The sequence below is a fragment of the Lissotriton vulgaris genome, unplaced genomic scaffold, assembly GCF_964263255.1.
Source record: "Lissotriton vulgaris unplaced genomic scaffold, aLisVul1.2 SCAFFOLD_775, whole genome shotgun sequence".
In the NCBI taxonomy this organism is placed as follows: Eukaryota; Metazoa; Chordata; class Amphibia; order Caudata; family Salamandridae; genus Lissotriton; species Lissotriton vulgaris.
The window spans coordinates 48,212-71,046 of record NW_028248826.1 but is presented as its reverse complement, the minus strand read 5'-3'; positions in this window follow the sequence as shown (position 1 = coordinate 71,046).

The window sequence follows — 22,835 nt, the reverse complement described above, 5'->3', positions numbered from 1 at the left end:
CACGAGATATTGTCTTCAGCGCCGGGACACCTCCGTCGGAGGTAGCTGCGCACTTTACAAACCTCTAAATAATAATAATAATACTTTGATGAATGCACCTCTTGCTCACCTCACATGTGCCTGTAATATCGTGGTTAAAGGAACAATGGTCCCTACGCAGAAAATATGTGCACAATATGTTTAGAAACATAATAGTTTCCAACACTTGTTCATGTGAAAATAAACAAAGAATTGTTATTATTAGATTACAAGACAAAATAGGGAATGTAATATCGTGCGCAGCAATAGCAACAAACATGCACATGTGAGTGTGACATTACACATACCTCCAATAGCACGTTCAGCATAGGAAGAATGACAAATATTCTCTCCTAAAGTGGAGTATACATTGTTCGGGTGGGGGAAGAGGAAAAAGGCAGAATTCGGGTGGGGGCATCTGCAACATCTATTGACGAAGTAAGTTGGAACCATTTTCGATGCCTGATATCTTTTTACATGTTTCCACAACTGTGGATTTTATATTCATTGTTAAATGTATTTATGTATTCCTACCAGTGTGTTACTAAAGGAGGAAAAAACATGTTTCCTTCATGGGTTTAATTTCGCTGTTATATTACGATACGAGAGGACTTACTGTTTATTCTCCTCCACATAGATGTAATTCCACAATGCCTGAAGAGACGAGTGATTAACCTGGGTGTTGCATATTTTGAAGTGTAATAGCTAATTATATTAAATTGTGAAGGAATTGAGCATGCTTTAAAGGTTACTTGTGATGTTGGATGATAGATGCATGTGTATATTATTTATCCATGGTTTACTCTTACCTGTAACCTAGCATATGGATTAAATAAAAAGGATAGGTATTTTCTCATTATTATCATGTTTTATCTTATCATGCCCTACAGCTTACACACAATATTTATTCCATAAAGGGTAGAGAGAATGCTAGGGATTCTTAAGCCCTGAGGAAGGTTTCTGACCTGTATAGGGTTTGAGATTGTGGTTGAAACATGTTTACCAAGAGATGTTGGGACTGATTGCATTCCAAAACAGCCACACATTGTTTTCACTCTTTAATCTTACCAGGGGCAGCCACAATAAAATCTCCATCAGTTGACTACCAGGTAATTTTAGTTATCCCTAAGTTTGGATACCATGTTCTAAATATAATTCAGTTCTAGAGAAAAAAAAAACTTCATAAGCTCTTTTTTCATCAGGAGCCCATTCAGACAGGCATGCCATCTGTTTTGAAAGAGGAGTGGATCCTATCATAACGCATCCCACCAATAATGGGTGAAGTAAACACAAGTAGATGATGGACGGAGCACTGAAACGTTTCAGACACTCACCCCAGTCACAGATCTGGGTTGATTCCATCATCGTTCTTTAGCTCACTTCTCCATCCCAGTTCAGTCCCAGCCATATGCAAATCAGTCTTGACCCTGTTCCTCATGGGAACAGTCCAGCCCGAACTGCTATGCCAAGTCTTACCTGGACCGGAAACAAGCATCATTGGACCAGTTTCGGGGTAACAGCCCTGATCAGTCAGGCATAGCTTGAGTGGCAAAGTGACCAAGGATCCCACGTCTGGGCATACCCTGCCAACCAATAGGGTAAAGTATGCACATTTTCCAAACATTACTCCAAATGTGGTAATGTACATTTGGACAGAGGATTCCACAAAGGGGTTAGTGATCACCCCAAAAGAAGCTCTAACCCACTCAAGAAATAGCAACAGTGAGTACCTGATGTCTAGAGCCTTATCACTCATACAACTGGACACTCTCACCCAGTTCCTCATTGATTAATCTAAAATCAATGAGGGTCCATTTACATATCCTTAACTACAGTTGTTTGATAGAAAGATGTTCATAAACCTTGTGAAATGCAAGAGATTAGCTCTGCTTGATTGATGAGAATGTAGCTAAAGAGTGCAGGTGGTTCGTCCATTTGATGCTGTGAATTTATACAATTTTATTATTTAGCCATTGGTGGAGTCCCCAATATGAAGACTTGCAAATGCCACGTATCATATCGAAATGGAAATTCAGTGAATGATGGGTTTGACAACATTGCATACTCAATCATTTTCATGTCTAATTGCGAGGCAAAGGATATTTTTACCAAGAAGACAAGTGGCCTACTGAGAGAAAGAACACATTCAATCTGCACTTTGCCTTCTTCAGGTTTACAATTTTATTTACATTTTTTAATCTTGTTTTGGTAATTTTCATTTATTTGTATTCATTTTTTTATATGTAATTTGTGCCATTTTTTCTTTGAATTGGCGTAACTTTCATAATGTACTAAGTGCAGTGCTAAAAAATTACAAATTTTATTTCTAATTATTAAAATGTAAATATAATAATTTGGAGATTTTAATGGGGATGAGTGATGGGTGTTGCATTGCTTCAATGATTTTTCGGGTGTAGGGATAGGTATTGCACCAGGTTGCTGTTTAGTGTTTTGGCTGCAGGGATGGGTTTTCCATCTGGTTACTATTTAGTTTTTAGTGTGTTGGGATGGGTAATACACTTGGTTACTATTAAATCTTTAGGGCTGCTACTTCAGCTAGATTCTGCTTTTCAAACGAGGTCTAGAAAGCATTTGCGGCCTACATGAAGACTTGTTAAATCATTATCACGTTATGATTAATATAAAACACACATTTATATGAATAATTCCTTTTTTTTAGCTAATTCACTCATTATTCTTCCTTTAAAAATTTAATGACAATATTAGGTACTACTAAAAGGTTTTGCAGTATTTATTTTCGAACAAATTACTGTGTGTCATTTTGTTATACACGTTGATATCACAAAATACTAAAGTAATTCTACGAAACTTCATGTTATCAAGCATTCATATACTAAGTTCTTTTAACCATTTTCGAGTGTTCATTATATATGCATTTCATTTCATTTATCACATTTAGAAGTCATCTATAGTACATTTTCTAGGTTGACATATGTTTAAATTCTCAAACACATGATTACATTGCATAAGCAAATTTAATGATGCAATAGAAAATAGAAAATCTCACATTTTTCATTACGAATCATTTTACAATGTCTTATAAAAAATGATTGTCTTAAATCTCGTTTGATGGTGAGAATTGAAAGAGGCAATAGTCATTAAACTTTAATGCTTCATCACATGTGTAACTAAATAAAAAAAATATGTATAGATGTTTTTTAACTTTGTGCATTATTAATTTATTTTAAATTTAGAATATATGTTATAAATAGGTTTGTAGATTTTTAAAGTTTTAATTCAATTTTACTGAAATACATTTAAAATGTTAAAAATGTATCAATGTCTAAATCTATATTTTGCTTTTTATATTTTGGTTTCTTTGATATTCATTTAAAAGACTATATTATTGTTATCTATAGTTTGGGTTTCGATATTTTTGTATTCTAATATTTTTCACTCAATATTTTAGTTATTTTAATTATAAGTACAGGGTTGTTGGCATTATGTGTGCAGCTATTTTGGCTTCAATATTCTTGGTAATTTCGATATCAATATTTAGCAGTACACTCAGCATGAGAATCAGTACAGTGCTTGCTGAGGAAGCTCAACTTTGTAGCAAGAACAATCCTGCATGGGAAGTTCCTATTACCCAAATCGGCAAAGGCCACCTCTAAGGTGAATGGTAAACGGTTTTCGGTACATTTAACCCCTTGGCTGCGGCGGTAAATCCGCCCGGCGCTGGGGGAGAGAGGGGGCTGCGCGGAGCAGTTCCGTCACGAGCCTCGGGCGCGCTGTGCTTGTGACGGAGCGGTTCTGTCACGGCCCGGCCGCATCAATGGAACGCTTAGCGTGAAATCAGCGCCACGCAGGCATGAAATCAGCGCCGCGCAGGCGCGCTGAGCGGGCTGTGACGGAACAGCTCCGTCACCAGCACAGCGCAACCGAGGCTGGTGACGGAGCGGTTCTGTCACCAGCATGGAAGGTGTTAAACAGTAGTCTCAAGAAGAACCCGGGATTGATGTTGACATTTTTACTGCACTCCAGTGGATGCCCTGTTTGGAGGCCCCACATGCCAGCTGTCCAGAAGAACTTGGGGGAATATCCACAACAAATGGCAAAAACTATCGCTAACCTCAGTTAGCGTGCATTTTCTCATTGCCGTGTACCGCGGGAAACTATCGCTGTATTACGTATTCACAGCACGCGGCTAACAGGCGATAGTTTCCCCTACCGGGTGAAATGTCCGGCGATAAGATTAGCGGCACAGCGATACAAATTGTCACATTAACGCAGAGGTCTTCAAACTTTTGTCGGCTGAGCCCCCCATCTAAAACTTTTTACACGCTGAGCCCCCCCCCCCCCACCATCACCACCACCTGACAAAAAGGTTCTGGTACGCTGCCTCATTGATGGCCCTTAGTTTGCTAGTGGTTAGTGAAGATTTTCAATCCCTCACTTGTGCTAGTGCTCAATTCAAGAGTACAAAATGGTACAAAAGGGGGTGGTGATGGACGGATAATCTGAACAAATCAAACACTCACACCCAGTCAACAGATCTGGGTTTAATCCATCACCGTTCTTAAGCCCACTCTGCCACCCCAGCTCAGACATGGCCATATGCAAATCAGTCTGACCCTGTGCCTCATGGGAACAGTCCAGCCCGAACTGCCAAGCCATGCCTTCCCTGGACCGGAAACAAGCTTCTGAGGACTGGTTTCTTGCATTTCAGCCGTCTTCAGCCCGGCTTGCTTGAATCCAGTGGCAAAGTGAGCAAGGCACTACCGTCTGAGCATACCCTGCCAACTTATGGCAAACAAAGCAAAACCAAAGCTTGTTTCCGGTCCAGAGAAGGCATGGCTTAGCTGTTCGGGCTGGACTGTTCCCATGAGGCACAGGGTCAGACTGATTTGCATATGGCCATGTCTGAACTGGGGTGGCAGAGTGCTCAAGACAAAAATGATTTAATCACGCTTGCACACCATCTCTCCTTTAACTTGTAGTTGTTGCGTGCTCCAGGGTGTACCCTCCTTCCGAGTACCTTAATACAAAAATAATTGCGTGACCCTTAACTGAGCAACGTCCCCTGGTCACGGCATGAAACCCATTCACTGGGCTGAAAAAGTTCCACAAAATGTATTCCAAAACAAATTCTCTTCTGATATCTTAGTGTTTATTTTTTCATTTTTTCAAAGTTGCTTCATCAAAATCAAAATCAACGATCCAGCCTTATGAAAATTACTTTTTTTGCGTCCAATGCATTTTGGCTACATGCTAGCCTTCATCAGGGACTGGATTCTAAAAACCAAATGTGAGGATATGTCAGGGACAATGATCGGGTGAAAAGTGCGCTTAGTTATAAAGATACCAAATGAAACAGCTATAATACCAAACGGACCCTACGCATAAAGAATCCGATAGTACTATTCCCCCCGCTTACCAGTAACGTTGAGGTAGCGCACCCGTAAGCCGCTTCCCGAAAGTATTTTCCACCGCGAGCTCGAAAGCCCACGTTAAAACGCTACGTGTTTGCTAAACACTAACGACAGACAAAGTCCCTCAGTGATTAGTTAAGATCGAAAACGGACGAGAATAGGGTAAAAAAACGGGTGAAAACAGGTAGCCATGATGGATAGGGAAGAATTTCACACAAATGAAAATTAGTTAGGTGATAGAGTACATCTGGAAGAATTTGAAAAAAAACGTGATCTATGTAAAGGAAGGCTTCCAGTGGTATAGTGCCACTATTAAACCCAAGGTAACAACAATAGTATATGATTAAGAACGCAACAAAAATGATTGAAAGTGTGCCTAGTTGAACAGCATTCCTGTAAACTAAATGGCAGAAAAGGGTTATCAAAAATTAAAATACTAACAATTTTGCAAACAATGGGCAATTCTAAGAAAACATGCAGAGTACATTTAAATCAATTATGTCATAATCACTCTCATAGGTAACATTTAAATTCAGTTTGGTCATTCATTCCAGTTGGTTTAAGTGTTTCTAGTTTGAAAATCCAGAAATTTTCTCTGCGTAGCAAGTTGTTGTGATTGTCAACACCCTCACGTTTCTGGACAATTTCTAGAATGGTAAATCTAAGTTGGCTCACATTGTGCGAAGCTTCACAAAAATGGGTTGCAACAGTCGATTTAGTCTGTCTGTTGCGAATGTTCGACTTGTGTTCATTAAGTCTCACTTTCATCTTTCTCTCAGTCTTGCCCACATATCCTTGTCCACAGGGACATTTCAAGAGATAGATAATGTTCATAGAATCACAAGTTGCTGAAACACGTAATTTGATCTTATAACCCTTACTAGGATGGGTAATTACATTCCCTCTGATAATGTTGTTGCAGTGACTGCAATTGTGACAGGGCAATGTGCCATGGAAAACTTCCTCCAGATCACTCGTGCAAGATTTAATCATGTTGCCCAAATTCGTACCCCTCTGATATGCAAAAAGGGGCATCTCATTGAATATCTTGTTGAAATGAACTTCTTGGGATAATATCGCCCAATGTTTAGTGATGATGTTTTTGAAAGCTTTACTTTTTGTTGAGTATTTCGATACCACAACAATTCTTGTGTTCTCTTTTTTTGGAGCTTGAATCAACAAGGTTTTCCTATCTTTTTGCGCGCATCTTGATTTTGCCTCATCCAATATTTTTTGAGGATATCCTCTTTTTTTAAATCTTTCTTCCATTTCCTGGATTCTGGTCTCAGATGTTGCTGGAGATGAAACAATCCTTTTCACTCGCAACATTTGCGAGTAAGGCAAGTGTGTTTTCAATGGGTTGTTATGGAAACTATTGAAATGCAACAGATTGTTGCGGTCTGTCTGTTTACGATAAATATCCGTTTCAAAGTGTGACCCATTCCTACGTATTTCTACATCAAGAAACGTGATTTTATTGGCATCAATCTCAGATGTAAATTGGATGCGTTCATCCCGTGTGTTGAGTTCAATGATGGCGTTCTTTAATTCAGGTTCTGAACCTGTCCAAATCACAAACATGTCATCTATGTACCTCAATATCATTTTTGTTTTGGACTTCCATGGCTCTTGGTTGAGGATATGTTCAGTTTCGAAATGTTCCATATACAGATTTGCGTAGACCGGGGCCGCCGAATTTCCCATGGCCGTCCCGGTCAACTGCAAATAATATTTCCCCTGCCATTCAAAGTAACTGTGAAAAAGAGTGAAGTGAAGTAGCTCCATGAGAAACACTTTAAAGTCTGAATCCATTTCTGTGTTGAGCAATGTATGTTCTATCGCCTCAATTCCATCCTGGTGAGGAATGGAAGTATATAAAGATTTAACATCCATGCTGCATAACATAACTTCTTCATTTTCTTTCAGTTGAACCATACCTAGTCTTTCCAAAAAATGGGTTGTGTCCTTTACAAATGTCTTCATCCTCATCACATTTGCATGCAAGTGTCTATCCAATAGTTGACCTATGGGCTGGTGTATGCTCCCAACTGTCAATACTATGGGTCGAAAGGGAGGTTGAACCAAATCTTTATGTATCTTCGGCAACATGTGTATTGCCGGACTCTTCGGAAGGTTCGTGATCAGGAATTTTTTAGTTTTTTCATTTATGATTCCATCGGCAAAAGCTTTATCGATGATGCCATTTATGATCTTTGCAAACTGGTCTGTGGGATTATAATCCAAAAGTAAGTATGTATGTGTGTCCCCCAGATGTTTTTCCACCTCCTGCTCATAATGAGAAGTATTCATTACCACAATAGCTCCTCCCTTGTCAGCTTTCTGACAAATGATGTGTGGATTGTTTGCAATTTTCCGGAGTACATGGATCTGTTTTTGCGTCAAGTTGTGTTGTCTTGTTTTTTTCTTAAAACTGAGTTTTGATAACTCTGATTTCACTAGGTTTTCGAAAGAATCTAGCGTTTTGTGTGTTATAGGCGCCTCATACGTGCTGTGTGGTGTCAATCCTAATAGCTGATCCTCTTTCATGTCTCTTCTATCGGTGACTACGTTATCAAAAAAATGCCTCAAACGTAATTTCCTTATCAGTTTATATAAGGTAATTTCCAACTCCAACTTGCTTGTTTCAGTCGTGGGGACAAATGACATTCCCTTCTGTAAAGTTTCAATAGTTAAGTAATCCAGTTTGATGCTGGAAATATTGATCACAAGGTTATTCAAGTCATGGCTTTCTTCGGTTTCTCCTTTTTCTTTTCCGCCGTTACACTCCTGGTGGCTGATGGCTCTTTTTCTCTTCCCTTTGCCCCTCCTGGGTCTTCTTTTTCTTGCCGGCCCTCCTCTAAAAAAGGCTCCTCTCTATTTGTCTGTGGCAAATTTTGACCAGATCCCAAACTTTCTTGAGGCTGTTCTTCGCCTGTTTGTCGTTGTTGTTGTTGTTGCTGTCGGAATCTTCCACTTGCTTTAGGTCTAGAAGACTGATCACTGCCAGTAGACGACGTGTCTGTGCTTTGAGTGTATGGCCTGTTCTGTCTACGGTGGGCGTACACCTCTGCCCAGGTGTACACCTCACCAAGCTTGTAGTCCACCGTATCTCGTCGTAGCTTTCTAATTTTTCTCTCATTCACCTCCTGGGTGTGTTTTGCTAGTTGAACCTTAATATCCTCCAATATTTTTACCCAATCCTCAGGTGGTGTACTTTTAGAGAGTTCTTCAGTGACCGTTTCTATTTCCTTCTGTAACTCCTCCAAAATACTGGATAGTTCCTCAATTATAAGAAGGATGAGGTCCAAAGAACATTTGTTCAGGATCGCGAACCACTTTTCCTTGAACTTTACTGAATTTTTGCAGAGTGAGGGCTTAAGGGCAATCCTTAAGCCCCGAGGAATTCGAAGCGCTCTGTGGTACTTTACCAGAGTACTCGCATGTAGTCTTTGATTAATTGCCCGTTTTGAGAGATAGATTAATTGCTTGATACTCTGTTCTTTATTCCTGTGTGTCATGGTCTCTGATACATCCTCATTGATTAAAGAATAAATTCGAGTCGCTTCCACTGCGGAGAAAGCAAATGTTTCTGCTCTTTGGTCGGTGATATTCAAAATATCGTCGTATTGCATCTCCGTCGTGGGTGCTAAGAGTGTGGAGTAGGAAAAAATTGACAAAAATGATTTAATCACGCTTGCACACCATCTCTCCTTTAACTTGTAGTTGTTGCGTGCTCCAGGGTGTACCCTCCTTCCGAGTACCCTAATACAAAAATAATTGCGTGACCCTTAACTGAGCAACGTCCCCTGGTCGCGGCATGAAACCCATTCACTGGGCTGAAAAAGTTCCACAAAATGTATTCCAAAACAAATTCTCTTCTGATATCTTAGTGTTTATTTTTTAATTTTTTCAAAGTTGCTTCATCAAAATCAAAATCAACGATCCAGCCTTATGAAAATTACTTTTTTTGCGTCCAATGCATTTCGGCTACATGCTAGCCTTCATCAGGGACTGGATTCTAAAAACCAAATGTGAGGATATGTCAGGGACTTCAATGTCATAATCACAACTAAAGCCTTACTCACAACTAATAAACTAATGTAATCATAATAAAGAGTATATTTAACCGTTTTTCTGATACCACCAAGTGAAATATTATAGTTTACACAATGCATATCATTTACTCAATTCACATATACTGTCTAGTTGAAAGACCAAAAATAACCAGATGCCGGTGCAAGATATAAATTAGGTAAGTTAACCTCCACCGAGAAAGGAAGCTCCGTGTGAAAACAATGATCGGGTGAAAAGTGCGCTTAGTTATAAAGATACCAAATGAAACAGCTATAATACCAAACGGACCCTACGCATAAAGAATCCGATAGTACTATTCCCCCCGCTTACCAGTAACGTTGAGGTAGCGCACCCGTAAGCCGCTTCCCGAAAGTATTTTCCACCGCGAGCTCGAAAGCCCACGTTAAAACGCTACGTGTTTGCTAAACACTAACGACAGACAAAGTCCCTCAGTGATTAGTTAAGATCGAAAACGGACGAGAATAGGGTAAAAAAACGGGTGAAAACAGGTAGCCATGATGGATAGGGAAGAATTTCACACAAATGAATATTAGTTAGGTGATAGAGTACATCGTGAAGAATTTGAAAAAAAACGTGATCTATGTAAAGGAAGGCTTCCAGTGGTTTAGTGCCACTATTAAACCCAAGGTAACAACAATAGTATATGATTAAGAACGCAACTAAAATGATTGAAAGTGTGCCTAGTTGAACAGCATTCCTGTAAACTAAATGGCAGAAAAGGGTTATCAAAAATTAAAATACTAACAATTTTGCAAACAATGGGCAATTCTAAGAAAACATGCAGAGTACATTTAAATCAATTATGTCATGATCACTCTCATAGGTAACATTTAAATTCAGTTTGGTCATTCATTCCAGTTGGTTTAAGTGTTTCTAGTTTGAAAATCCAGAAATTTTCTCTGCGTAGCAAGTTGTTGTGATTGTCAACACCCTCACGTTTCTGGACAATTTCTAGAATGGTAATTCTAAGTTGGCTCGCATTGTGCGAAGCTTCACAAAAATGGGTTGCAACAGTCGATTTAGTCTGTCTGTTGCGAATGTTCGACTTGTGTTCATTAAGTCTCACTTTCATCTTTCTCTCAGTCTTGCCCACATATCCTTGTCCACAGGGACATTTCAAGAGATAGATAATGTTCATAGAATCACAAGTTGCTGAAACACGTAATTTGATCTTATAACCCTTACTAGGATGGGTAATTACATTCCCTCTGATAATGTTGTTGCAGTGACTGCAATTGTGACAGGGCAATGTGCCATGGAAAACTTCCTCCAGATCACTCGTGCAAGATTTAATCATGTTGCCCAAATTCGTACCCCTCTGATATGCAAAAAGGGGCATCTCATTGAATATCTTGTTGAAATCAACTTCTTGGGATAATATCGCCCAATGTTTAGTGATGATGTTTTTGAAAGCTTTACTCTTTGTTGAGTATTTCGATACCACAACAATTCTTGTGTTCTCTTTTTTTGGAGCTTGAATCAACAAGGTTTTCTTATCTTTTTGCGCGCATCTTGATTTTGCCTCATCCAATATTTTTTGAGGATATCCTGTTTTTTAAAATCTTTCTTCCATTTCCTGGATTCTGGTCTCAGATGTTGCTGGAGATGAAACAATCCTTTTCACTCGCAACATTTGCGAGTAAGGCAAGTGTGTTTTCAATGGGTTGTTATGGAAACTATTGAAATGCAACAGATTGTTGCGGTCTGTCTGTTTACGATAAATATCCGTTTCAAAGTGTGACCCATTCCTACGTATTTCTACATCAAGAAACGTGATTTTATTGGCATCAATCTCAGATGTAAATTGGATGCGTTCATCCCGTGTGTTGAGTTCAATGATGGCGTTCTTTAATTCAGGTTCTGAACCTGTCCAAATCACAAACATGTCATCTATGTACCTCAATATCATTTTTGTTTTGGACTTCCATGGCTCTTGGTTGAGGATATGTTCAGTTTCGAAATGCTCCATATACAGATTTGCGTAGACCGGGGCCGCCGAATTTCCCATGGCCGTCCCGGTCAACTGCAAATAATATTTCCCCTGCCATTCAAAGTAACTGTGAAAAAGAGTGAAGTGAAGTAGCTCCATGAGAAACACTTTAAAGTCTGAATCCATTTCTGTGTTGAGCAATGTATGTTCTATCGCCTCAATTCCATCCTGGTGAGGAATGGAAGTATATAAAGATTTAACATCCATGCTGCATAACATAACTTCTTCATTTTCTTTCAGTTGAACCATACCTAGTCTTTCCAAAAAATGGGTCGTGTCCTTTACAAATGTCTTCATCCTCATCACATTTGCCTGCAAGTGTCTATCCAATAGTTGACCTATGGGCTGGTGTATGCTCCCAACTGTCGATACTATGGGTCGAAAGGGAGGTTGAACCAAATCTTTATGTATCTTCGGCAACATGTGTATTGCCGGACTCTTCGGATGGTTCGTGATCAGGAATTTTTTAGGTTTTTCATTTATGATTCCATCGGCAAAAGCTTTATCGATGATGCCATTTATGATCTTTGCAAACTGGTCTGTGGGATTATAATCCAAAAGTAAGTATGTATGTGTGTCCCCCAGATGTTTTTCCACCTCCTGCTCATAATGAGAAGTATTCATTACCACAATAGCTCCTCCCTTGTCAGCTTTCTGACAAATGATGTGTGGATTGTTCGCAATTTTCCGGAGTACATGGATCTGTTTTTGCGTCAAGTTGTGTTGTCTTGTTTTTTTCTTAAAACTGAGTTTTGATAACTCTGCTTTCACTAGGTTTTCGAAAGAATCTAGCGTTTTGTGTGTTATAGGCGCCTCATACGTGCTGTGTGGTGTCAATCCTAATAGCTGATCCTCTTTCATGTCTCTTCTATCGGTGACTACGTTATCAAAAAAATGCCTCAAACGTAATTTCCTCATCAGTTTATATAAGGTAATTTCCAACTCCAACTTGCTTGTTTCAGTCATGGGGACAAATGACATTCCCTTCTGTAAAGTTTCAATAGTTAAGTAATCCAGTTTGATGCTGGAAATATTGATCACAAGGTTATTCAAGTCATGGCTTTCTTCGGTTTCTCCTTTTTCTTTTCCGCCGTTACACTCCTGGTGGCTGGTGGCTCTTTTTCTCTTCCCTTTGCCCCTCCTGGGTCTTCTTTTTCTTGCCGGCCCTCCTCTAAAAAAGGCTCCTCTCTATTTGTCTGTGGCAAATTTTGACCAGATTCCGAACTTTCTTGAGGCTGTTCTTCACCTGTTTGTCGTTGTTGTTGTTGTTGCTGTCGGAATCTTCCACTTGCTTTAGGTCTAGAAGACTGATCACTGCCAGTAGACGACGTGTCTGTGCTTTGAGTGTATGGCCTGTTCTGTCTACGGTGGGCGTACACCTCTGCCCAGGTGTACACCTCACCAAGCTTGTAGTCCACCGTATCTCGTCGTAGCTTTCTAATTTTTCTCTCATTCACCTCCTGGGTGTGTTTTGCTAGTTGAACCTTAATATCCTCCAATATTTTTACCCAATCCTCAGGTGGTGTACTTTTAGAGAGTTCTTCAGTGACCGTTTCTATTTCCTTCTGTACGCAACAACTACAAGTTAAAGGAGAGATGGTGTGCAAGCGTGATTAAATCATTTTTGTCAATTTTTTCCTACTCCACACGCTTAGCACACGCTTAGCACCCACGACGGAGATGCAATACGATGATATTTTGAATATCACGACCAAAGAACAGAAACATTTGCTTTCTCCGCAGAGGAAGTGACTCAAATGTATTCTTTAATCAATGAGGATGTTTCAGAGACCACGACACACAGGAATAAAGAACAGAGTATCAAGCAATTAATCTATCTCTCAAAACGGGCAATTAATCAAAGACTACATGCGAGTACTCTGGTAAAGTATCACAGAGCGCTTCGAATTCCTCGGGGCTTAAGGATTGCCCTTAAGCCCTCACTCTGCAAAAATTCAGTAAAGTTCAAGGAAAAGTGGTTCGCGATCCTGAACAAATGTTCTTTGGACCTCATCCTTCTTATAATTGAGGAACTATCCAGTATTTTGGAGGAGTTACACAAGGAAATAGAAACAGTCACTGAAGAACTCTCTAAAAGTACACCACCTGAGTATTGGGTAAAAATATTGGAGGATATTAAGGTTCAACTAGCAAAACACACCCAGGAGGTGAATGAGAGAAAAATTAGAAAGCTACGACGAGATACGGTGGACTACAAGCTTGGTGAGGTGTACACCTGGGCAGAGGTGTACGCCCACCGTAGACAGAACAGTCCATACACTCAAAGCACAGACACGTCGTCTACTGGCAGTGATCAGTCTTCTAGACCTAAAGCAAGTGGAAGATTCCGACAGCAACAACAACAACAACGACAAACAGGCGAAGAACAGCCTCAAGAAAGTTCGGGATCTGGTCAAAATTTGCCACTGACAAATAGAGAGGAGCCTTTTTTAGAGGAGGGCCGGCAAGAAAAAGAAGACCCAGGAGGGGCAAAGGGAAGAGAAAAAGAGCCACCAGCCACCAGGAGTGTAACGGCGGAAAAGAAAAAGGAGAAACCGAAGAAAGCCATGACTTGAATAACCTTGTGATCAATATTTCCAGCATCAAACTGGATTACTTAACTATTGAAACTTTACAGAAGAGAATGTCATTTGTCCCCACGACTGAAACAAGCAAGTTGGAGTTGTAAATTACCTTATATAAACTGATGAGGAAATTACGTTTGAGGCATTTTTTTGATAACGTAGTCACCGATAGAAGAGACATGAAAGAGGATCAGCTATTAGGATTGACACCACACAGCACGTATGAGGCGCCTATAACACACAAAACGCTAGATTCTTTCGAAAACCTAGTGAAAGCAGAGTTATCAAAACTCAGTTTTAAGAAAAAAACAAGACAACACAACTTGACGCAAAAACAGATCCATGTACTCCGGAAAATTGCGAAGAATCCACACATCATTTGTCAGAAAGCTGACAAGGGAGGAGCTATTGTGGTAATGAATACTTCTCATTATGAGCAGGAGGTGGAAAAACATCTGGGGGACACACATACATACTTACTTTTGGATTATAATCCCACAGACCAGTTTGCAAAGATCATAAATGGCATCATCGATAAAGCTTTTGCCGATGGAATCATAAATGAAAAAACTAAAAAATTCCTGATCACGAACCATCCGAAGAGTCCAGCAATACACATGTTGCCGAAGATACATAAAGATTTGGTTCAACCTCCCTTTCGACCCATAGTATCGACAGTTGGGAGCATACACCAGCCCATAGGTCAACTATTGGATAGACACTTGCAGGCAAATGTGATGAGGATAAAGACATTTGTAAAGGACACGACCCATTTTTTGGAAAGACTAGGTATGGTTCAACTGAAAGAAAATGAAGAAGTTATGTTATGCAGCATGGATGTTAAATCTTTATATACTTCCATTCCTCACCAGGATGGAATTGAGGCGATAGAACATACATTGCTCAACACAGAAATGGATTCAGACTTTAAAATGTTTCTCATGGAGCTACTTCACTTCACTCTTTTTCACAGTTACTTTGAATGGCAGGGGAAATATTATTTGCAGTTGACCGGGACGGCCATGGGAAATTCGGCGGCCCAGGTCTACGCAAATCTGTATATGGAACATTTCGAAACTGAACATATCCTCAACCAAGAGCCATGGAAGTCCAAAACAAAAATGATATTGAGGTACATAGATGACATGTTTGTGATTTGGACAGGTTCAGAACCTGAATTAAAGAACGCCATCATTGAACTCAACACACGGGATGAACGCATCCAATTTACATCTGAGATTGATGCCAATAAAATCACGTTTCTTGATGTAGAAATACGTAGGAATGGGTCACACTTTGAAACGGATATTTATCGTAAACAGACAGACCGCAACAATCTGTTGCATTTCAATAGTTTCCATAACAACCCATTGAAAACACACTTGCCTTACTCGCAAATGTTGCGAGTGAAAAGGATTGTTTCATCTCCAGCAACATCTGAGACCAGAATCCAGGAAATGGAAGAAAGATTTAAAAAAAGAGGATGTCCTCAAAAAATATTGGATGAGGCAAAATCAAGATGCGCGCAAAAAGATAGGAAAACCTTGTTCATTCAAGCTCCAAAAAAAGAGAACACAAGAATTGTTGTGGTATCGAAATACTCAACAAAGAGTAAAGCTTTCAAAAACATCATCACTAAACATTGGGCGATATTATCCCAAGAAGTTGATTTCAACAAGATATTCAATGAGGTGCCCCTTTTTGCATATCAGAGGGGTACGAATTTGGGCAACATGATTAAATCTTGCACGAGTGATCTGGAGGAAGTTTTCCATGGCACATTGCCCTGTCACAATTGCAGTCACTGCAACAACATTATCAGAGGGAATGTAATTACCCATCCTAGTAAGGGTTATAAGATCAAATTACGTGTTTCAGCAACTTGTGATTCTATGAACATTATCTATCTCTTGAAATGTCCCTGTGGACAAGGATATGTGGGCAAGACTGAGAGAAAGATGAAAGTGAGACTTAATGAACACAAGTCGAACATTCGCAACAGACAGACTAAATCGACTGTTGCAACCCATTTTTGTGAAGCTTCGCACAATGTGAGCCAACTTAGATTTACCATTCTAGAAATTGCCCAGAAACGTGAGGGTGTTGACAATCACAACAACTTGCTACGCAGAGAAAATTTCTGGATTTTCAAACTAGAAACACTTAAACCAACTGGAATGAATGACCGAACTGAATTTAAATGTTACCTATGATAGTGATCATGACATAATTGATTTAAATGTACTCTGCATGTTTTCTTAGAATTGCCCATTGTTTGCAAAATTGTTAGTATTTTAATTTTTGATAACCCTTTTCTGCCATTTAGTTTACAGGAATGCTGTTCAGCTAGGCACACTTTCAATCATTTTAGTTGCGTTCTTAATCATATACTATTGTTGTTACCTTGGGTTTAATAGTGGCACTATACCACTGGAAGCCTTCCTTTACATAGATCACGTTTTTTTTCAAATTCTTCACGATGTACTCTATCACCTAACTAATTTTCATTTGTGTGAAATTCTTCCCTATCCATCATGGCTACCTGTTTTCACCCGTTTTTTTTACCCTATTCTCGTCCGTTTTCGATCTTAACTAATCACTGAGGGACTTTGTCTGTCGTTAGTGTTTAGCAAACACGTAGCGTTTTAACGTGGGCTTTCGAGCTCGCGGTGGAAAATACTTTCGGGAAGCGGCTTACGGGTGCGCTACCTCAACGTTACTGGTAAGCGGGGGGAATAGTACTATCGGATTCTTTATGCGTAGGGTCCGTTTGGTATTATAGCTGTTTCATTTGGTATCTTTATAACTAAGCGCACTTTTCACCCGATCATTGTTTTCACACGGAGCTTCCTTTCTCGGTGGAGGTTAACTTACCTAATTTATATCTTGCACCGGCATCTGGTTATTTTTGGTCTTTCAACTAGACAGTATATGTGAATTGAGTAAATGATATGCATTGTGTAAACTATAATATTTCACTTGGTGGTATCAGAAAAACGGTTAAATATACTCTTTATTATGATTACATTAGTTTATTAGTTGTGAGTAAGGCTTTAGTTGTGATTATGACATTGAAGTCCCTGACATATCCTCACATTTGGTTTTTAGAATCCAGTCCCTGATGAAGGCTAGCATGTAGCCGAAATGCATTGGACGCAAAAAAAGTAATTTTCATAAGGCTGGATCGTTGATTTTGATTTTGATGAAGCAACTTTGAAAAAATTAAAAAATAAACACTAAGATATCAGAAGAGAATTTGTTTTGGAATACATTTTGTGGAACTTTTTCAGCCCAGTGAATGGGTTTCATGCCGTGACCAGGGGACGTTGCTCAGTTAAGGGTCACGCAATTATTTTTGTATTAAGGTACTCGGAAGGAGGGTACACCCTGGAGCACGCAACAACTACAAGTTAAAGGAGAGATGGTGTGCAAGCGTGATTAAATAATTTTTGTCTTGAGCACTCTGCCAACCCAGTTCAGACATGGCCATATGCAAATCAGTCTGACCCTGTGCCTCATGGGAACAGTCCAGCCCGAACAGCTAAGCCATGCCTTCTCTGGACCGGAAACAAGCTTTGGTTTTGCTTTGTTCGCCATAAGTTGGCAGGGTATGCTCAGACGGTAGTGCCTTGCTCACTTTGCCACTGGATTCAAGCAAGCCGGGCTGAAGACGGCTGAAATGCAAGAAACCAGTCCTCAGAAGCTTGTTTCCGGTCCAGGGAAGGCATGGCTTGGCAGTTCGGGCTGGACTGTTCCCATGAGGCACAGGGTCAGACTGATTTGCATATGGCCATGTCTGAACTGGGGTGGCAGAGTGGGCTTAAGAACGGTGATGGATTAAACCCAGATCTGTTGACTGGGTGTGAGTGTTTGATTTGTTCAGATTATCCGTCCATCACCACCCCCTTTTGTACCATTTTGTACTCTTGAATTGAGCACTAGCACAACTGAGGGATTGAAAATCTTCACTAACCACTAGCAAACTAATACTGGATTTGCTAATCAAATTACAACAGCCAGCACACAGATGACGTGTAGTTCATAGAAATGTAGCTACCTAAAACTCCCCAGCAGCCTCCATATTAACATAGAAATAACCTACTTAAAAATGCAGAAACAGTTATTGTGTGCATGGGATGGTCTTATTGTAAGGTATTTTTAAACCTGACCACTGTAATAGAAGGTCCTGTGAGCTTGTGGCGTGTTTTGATGGAATTACAGTGATTTATCAGAGTTTGCAGTCGACATCACTGGGAGCTGCCATTAAATAAAAACATATTCCCTCTTATAATCTCTGTGCAAGAGGTCACCGCTCCTTCGTGCTACAGAAATGTTCTGCATTTTTGGAAAATTCCCATTATCTTGTCTCATTGATGCGTCCACCAGGACACTTTATTTATCTAGGCGAGTAAACTAGAGCATCCCCAGTGCTGTGTTTTTATTTCCCTCCCTCTTGATTTTCCTTTGTTACTAGAGCAGAGGCCAGCTGCACCCGTGTACTTCACAGGTCGTTTAAAAGACCATTCCTGTGTAAACGAGGCTTTGTTGTTTTTTCACCTCTTAGCGCCCCTGCATCTTCAGTCTGCCTACGCCTGGAGGCAACAATGAAAGATGAAGTGGTGGCGCGCCCCCCCTCAGGGGATGCTGCGCCCCCCAGGGGGGCGCGCCCCACAGTTTGAAGACCTATGCATTAACGTGTAAAAAGTGGTGATGGGCCAATTAGCGGCCAGGAACTGCACGCTAATTAGCATCAGCGCACCTTTTTTCACATCAGGCGGGAAAAAACACTATAAAATGCCTGCTAAGCAGCCCAAACACACCAAAAAAAGGAAGCAATTGAGAAGAGCAATGGAGGAAGCTGTACCCAGTACAGAAGCCAGCAACAACCCCCCAATCACCCAGGAGGACCAGTCAGAGACCCAGGGGAAGGGCAAGGAGAAGAGGAAGAACCGGTTCAATCTACAGGAAAACCAGGTCCTGATTACGGGGTGACAGAAAACCAACAACAAATTTTTGTCAGCTCCACAGTGTCATTAGGCACAAAAAATGCAATATGGCAGTCCATCACAGCCAAGGGAATGCTGTCGGAGAGGTGAGGAGGACAGTGGACGACTGCAAGAAGTGCTGACATGATGCTAAGCGCAAGACCAAGCAGAAACTTGCAGCCAATCTGAACGCAACAATGCAGACTGGAGGTGGGAGTCCAGCGCCACAGAAGAAGCCGGATGCGTTGGAGGAACAGGTGTCCCAAGTCAACAGCGAGGAGACAGTGGTTGGAGTTCCGGACAGGATACTGCTCAACATGACCAGACACAACACCACCAGGGTGAGTACAACCCATGCACAATTAAATATATCGCAGTGCACACCCGCAATGACTGTGGATCATGTCCCGGATACCTTTGGCCCTGGTGACATAAACACTTATCACCCTACTCAACCAATACCTTGCAAGACACATATTGGTGGGCTCACAGACCTCGAAATGTGCACAGAAATGTCATCCAAATAAAGCCTGAGTACCATATCAGATCATACAATAAGGGCAACATGAAAGAGCAAAGGGCCACATAGACTGGAGATGCAGCAGGGTGTCTAAATGGCTCACTTGCCTCAATACCACGCTGTGACGAGGAGCCGAGTTGCGGACCGGCATCGCCGGACCTAAGAGATGATCAGGTACCACCTCACCTTACTCCCTGTCCCCTCCTCTACTTTCAGACTCCGTCTTCTGATCCAGACGGGTGCTGTCCCTTTAAGGCTCCTCTGTCTTCATCTGCAGCTGCCGATCACGTGGGCTGGTCAGCTGACTCATTCTCCTTCAAAGAGGAAGAGGAGACGTGTCGGGGGCGTTCTCATCGGGACTTCGTATCGTGAAAGCGGGAACTGACAAGTGGCGAACGGGACGTAGAAACCTTTTTTGTGGAACCGGGACTTGGAAATTGGAAGATTTTTACCGCGGAGGAAGAAATACCAGGAACCGGGCAAACAGAAGCGCGGACCCCAGACAGTGAAAGAAAGGAGCCGGACCTACTCCGGCAACGCTCAGGAGACGGCCACGACCCAGGAGGGTTGTGGCTCAACAAGGTACGGGGCTGTGTAGGGAAGGGGAAACGGGGAGGTGAAGGGGGGGTTGAGCGGCACACTTGGAAACTCTGCCCTTGCTCTATTGGATAGCACAATTCACAAAGAGCATTAAAGTTGCAAATCACTGGTGATAGTCGGGTGCACCTTCCTTCACTTCCTTTCCCTGATCATCAGCGAAACAAACGGAACAACACCCTTACCAAAGAATTTTCTCTTCTTTTCTTTTTCTGGTTTCCCGGTGTTTGGTGCGGCTGGACGGCAAAACCAAGTCCCTCAATCCTGAACGTTACTAAGGCCTAAAGAAGATCCTTGCTCTTTGAAGGAAGAGAGCGAAGAATCTGTACCGACAAGGACTTTTTGTGTTTTTGTAGCTGTAGAAAAGCCCCTATGTGTGTGCTAACAATAAAATATTAACAGCATATCATCACCCTTGTCTCTCTGTCTCCTTCTCCGCCACCTTACAAGTGGTATCAGAAGTGGGATAGTAACGTCTCCCAGGTCTAGGACAATGGAGAACCTTATCCAACAACTTATACGGGGGCAGGAGAAGCTTGAATGGGCTGTGGAAAAACAGATGGCTTCGGCCCATGCAGACAGAGAGCTCTTCAAGGACACAATGGCTAGTCAGGCGGAACGACTACATAATGTCGCTGATGACCGAGTACAACTGACGCCCAACTGCAGAACAGCGCTGAGACTGGTCCCAGCGAGTCCCTTCAGAAGTACATGACAGGTGAAGATCCTGATGCATTTTTGATACATTTTGAAAGGGCAGCCCAAGCAGCAGGCTGGCCGGAGGTCAAATGGCCATTTTCTTTGGACCCCTCCTTACAGGGGAAGCACAAGCCACTTATCAAGTGGCGAATGCATCCAGACATACTCCCTATTAAGAGATAAAAGGGATCATTTTGGACCACCTAGGGATGGACACTGAAGCGTACAGAGTCTGCTTTAGAAAAGAGCGGGGAACCCCTAGGGACAATCCTAAAACATTATGGGGCAGATTTTTGTTAACTGGTGCATCCCCAGGGATGCGCCAGTTAACGTGCGCCACAGTGCGCCACAGCTCCGCCACCCATGGTGCACCACATTTATAATGCGGCACACCATGGTGCAAAAACGGCACAGATGCGTGACGCATCTGTGCCGGAAATGTGGCGCATTGCTGGAGTTGCGTCGCAAGCGCAACGCAGCTCCAGCAAGGCTCGGGGGTACACCATCTGCACAATGCTGCGTCAAGACCTACGCCTGCTTCAAGCAGGCGCAGGGTTTTGACGCAGCATTGCCCTGAAAGTGACTGAGTGAAATCTCATAGATTTCACTCAGCCACTTTCAGGAGGCATTCCTGCGCAGGAACGCCCCCCCCCTGCGCAGGAACGCCTCCTTATGGCGCAGTGCTTTACAACGTGACGCATCTCCTAGATGCGTCACATTGTAAATAGGGCGCATTGTTAGCGCCGCAGTTGCGTCAAATAAAGTGACGCAATTGCGGCACAAAGAGGCGCAACGGCCTTATAAATCTGCCCCTATATTTCAAATTGAAGGCAGCCGTAGACAAATGGTTGAAACCGCAGACCAGTACTAAGGAGGAGATCATGTCCCTTATCTACTTAGAACAGTACCTAGAAGCCCTGCCGTACCCTATTCAACGTTGGCTAAAGCAACATAACCAACTGACAGCTGAACAAGCGGTAGAAATGGCCACTTCATTTTATAGGGCTCAACCCCGTCCCTTATCAGGGGATCATGAGAAATCTGTTCGTCCTTTCCCTTCTATGGGAAAACCGGACCGAAAACCAGTTAAACCTAACCCAGAACCCATGCAGTCCCGCCAATACAGACCTAAACCAGTTGCGGTTCGGGGCCCTCAATGCTTCGAGTGTGGAGAATGGGGGCATATAGCTAGAACCTGTTCCCGGAAAAAACTCTCTGAAGAACCGATGGACATAAGCTACATTCCTCCTACCGTATTGTACAGCGAGGTAATGGGTCCCAATTTCTAAGTGAGTGTCCTTGTGGGGAAGGTGAAGGTACGAAACCTATCAGATTCTGGCTGTCGCCAATAAGTTGTTCATCAGTCATTGGTAGACATATCTCTCCCTACGAATGGGCAGATGGTGCCTATTAGGTGTGTGCACGGGGACGTGCAATGCTATCCCTTAGTTCACCTACCCGACTCCCTCTCAACCGGAATGACCCTAAGGGCTAGACTTGGGGTTCTACCCTTTCTCCAAGAGCAGTTGATTCTAGGTAGAGACAACCCTTCCTTCCTGACCCTCCTAAAAGACAACCTCCAGTCTGAAACATCCCCTCCAACTACCTGTTCCTCCTTTCTCATACAGGCCCCCTGGCTCTCAGATAGGAGCTTCAGGTATAGTCAGTTGAACGATCCCACCAGGGATCACGCAAGACAAAACCATCAGCTCCAGAACCCGGTATATCCCCTTTTCCGGGAACAAAATGAACTCCTATATAGTGCAGTCAGGATTTACGATCTCCTGTAGTGTTCCGCTGTCCCGTACCAAGGCAGCATTCAATTTTGCATGATGCAGGTAAAATTAAATGCTGCCTTGGTACACGACAGCGGAATACTTTAGGAGATCGTAAATCCTGACTGCACTATTTGAGTCAAGGAAGCGAACACGCTTGCTGACTGCGCTGCAATCT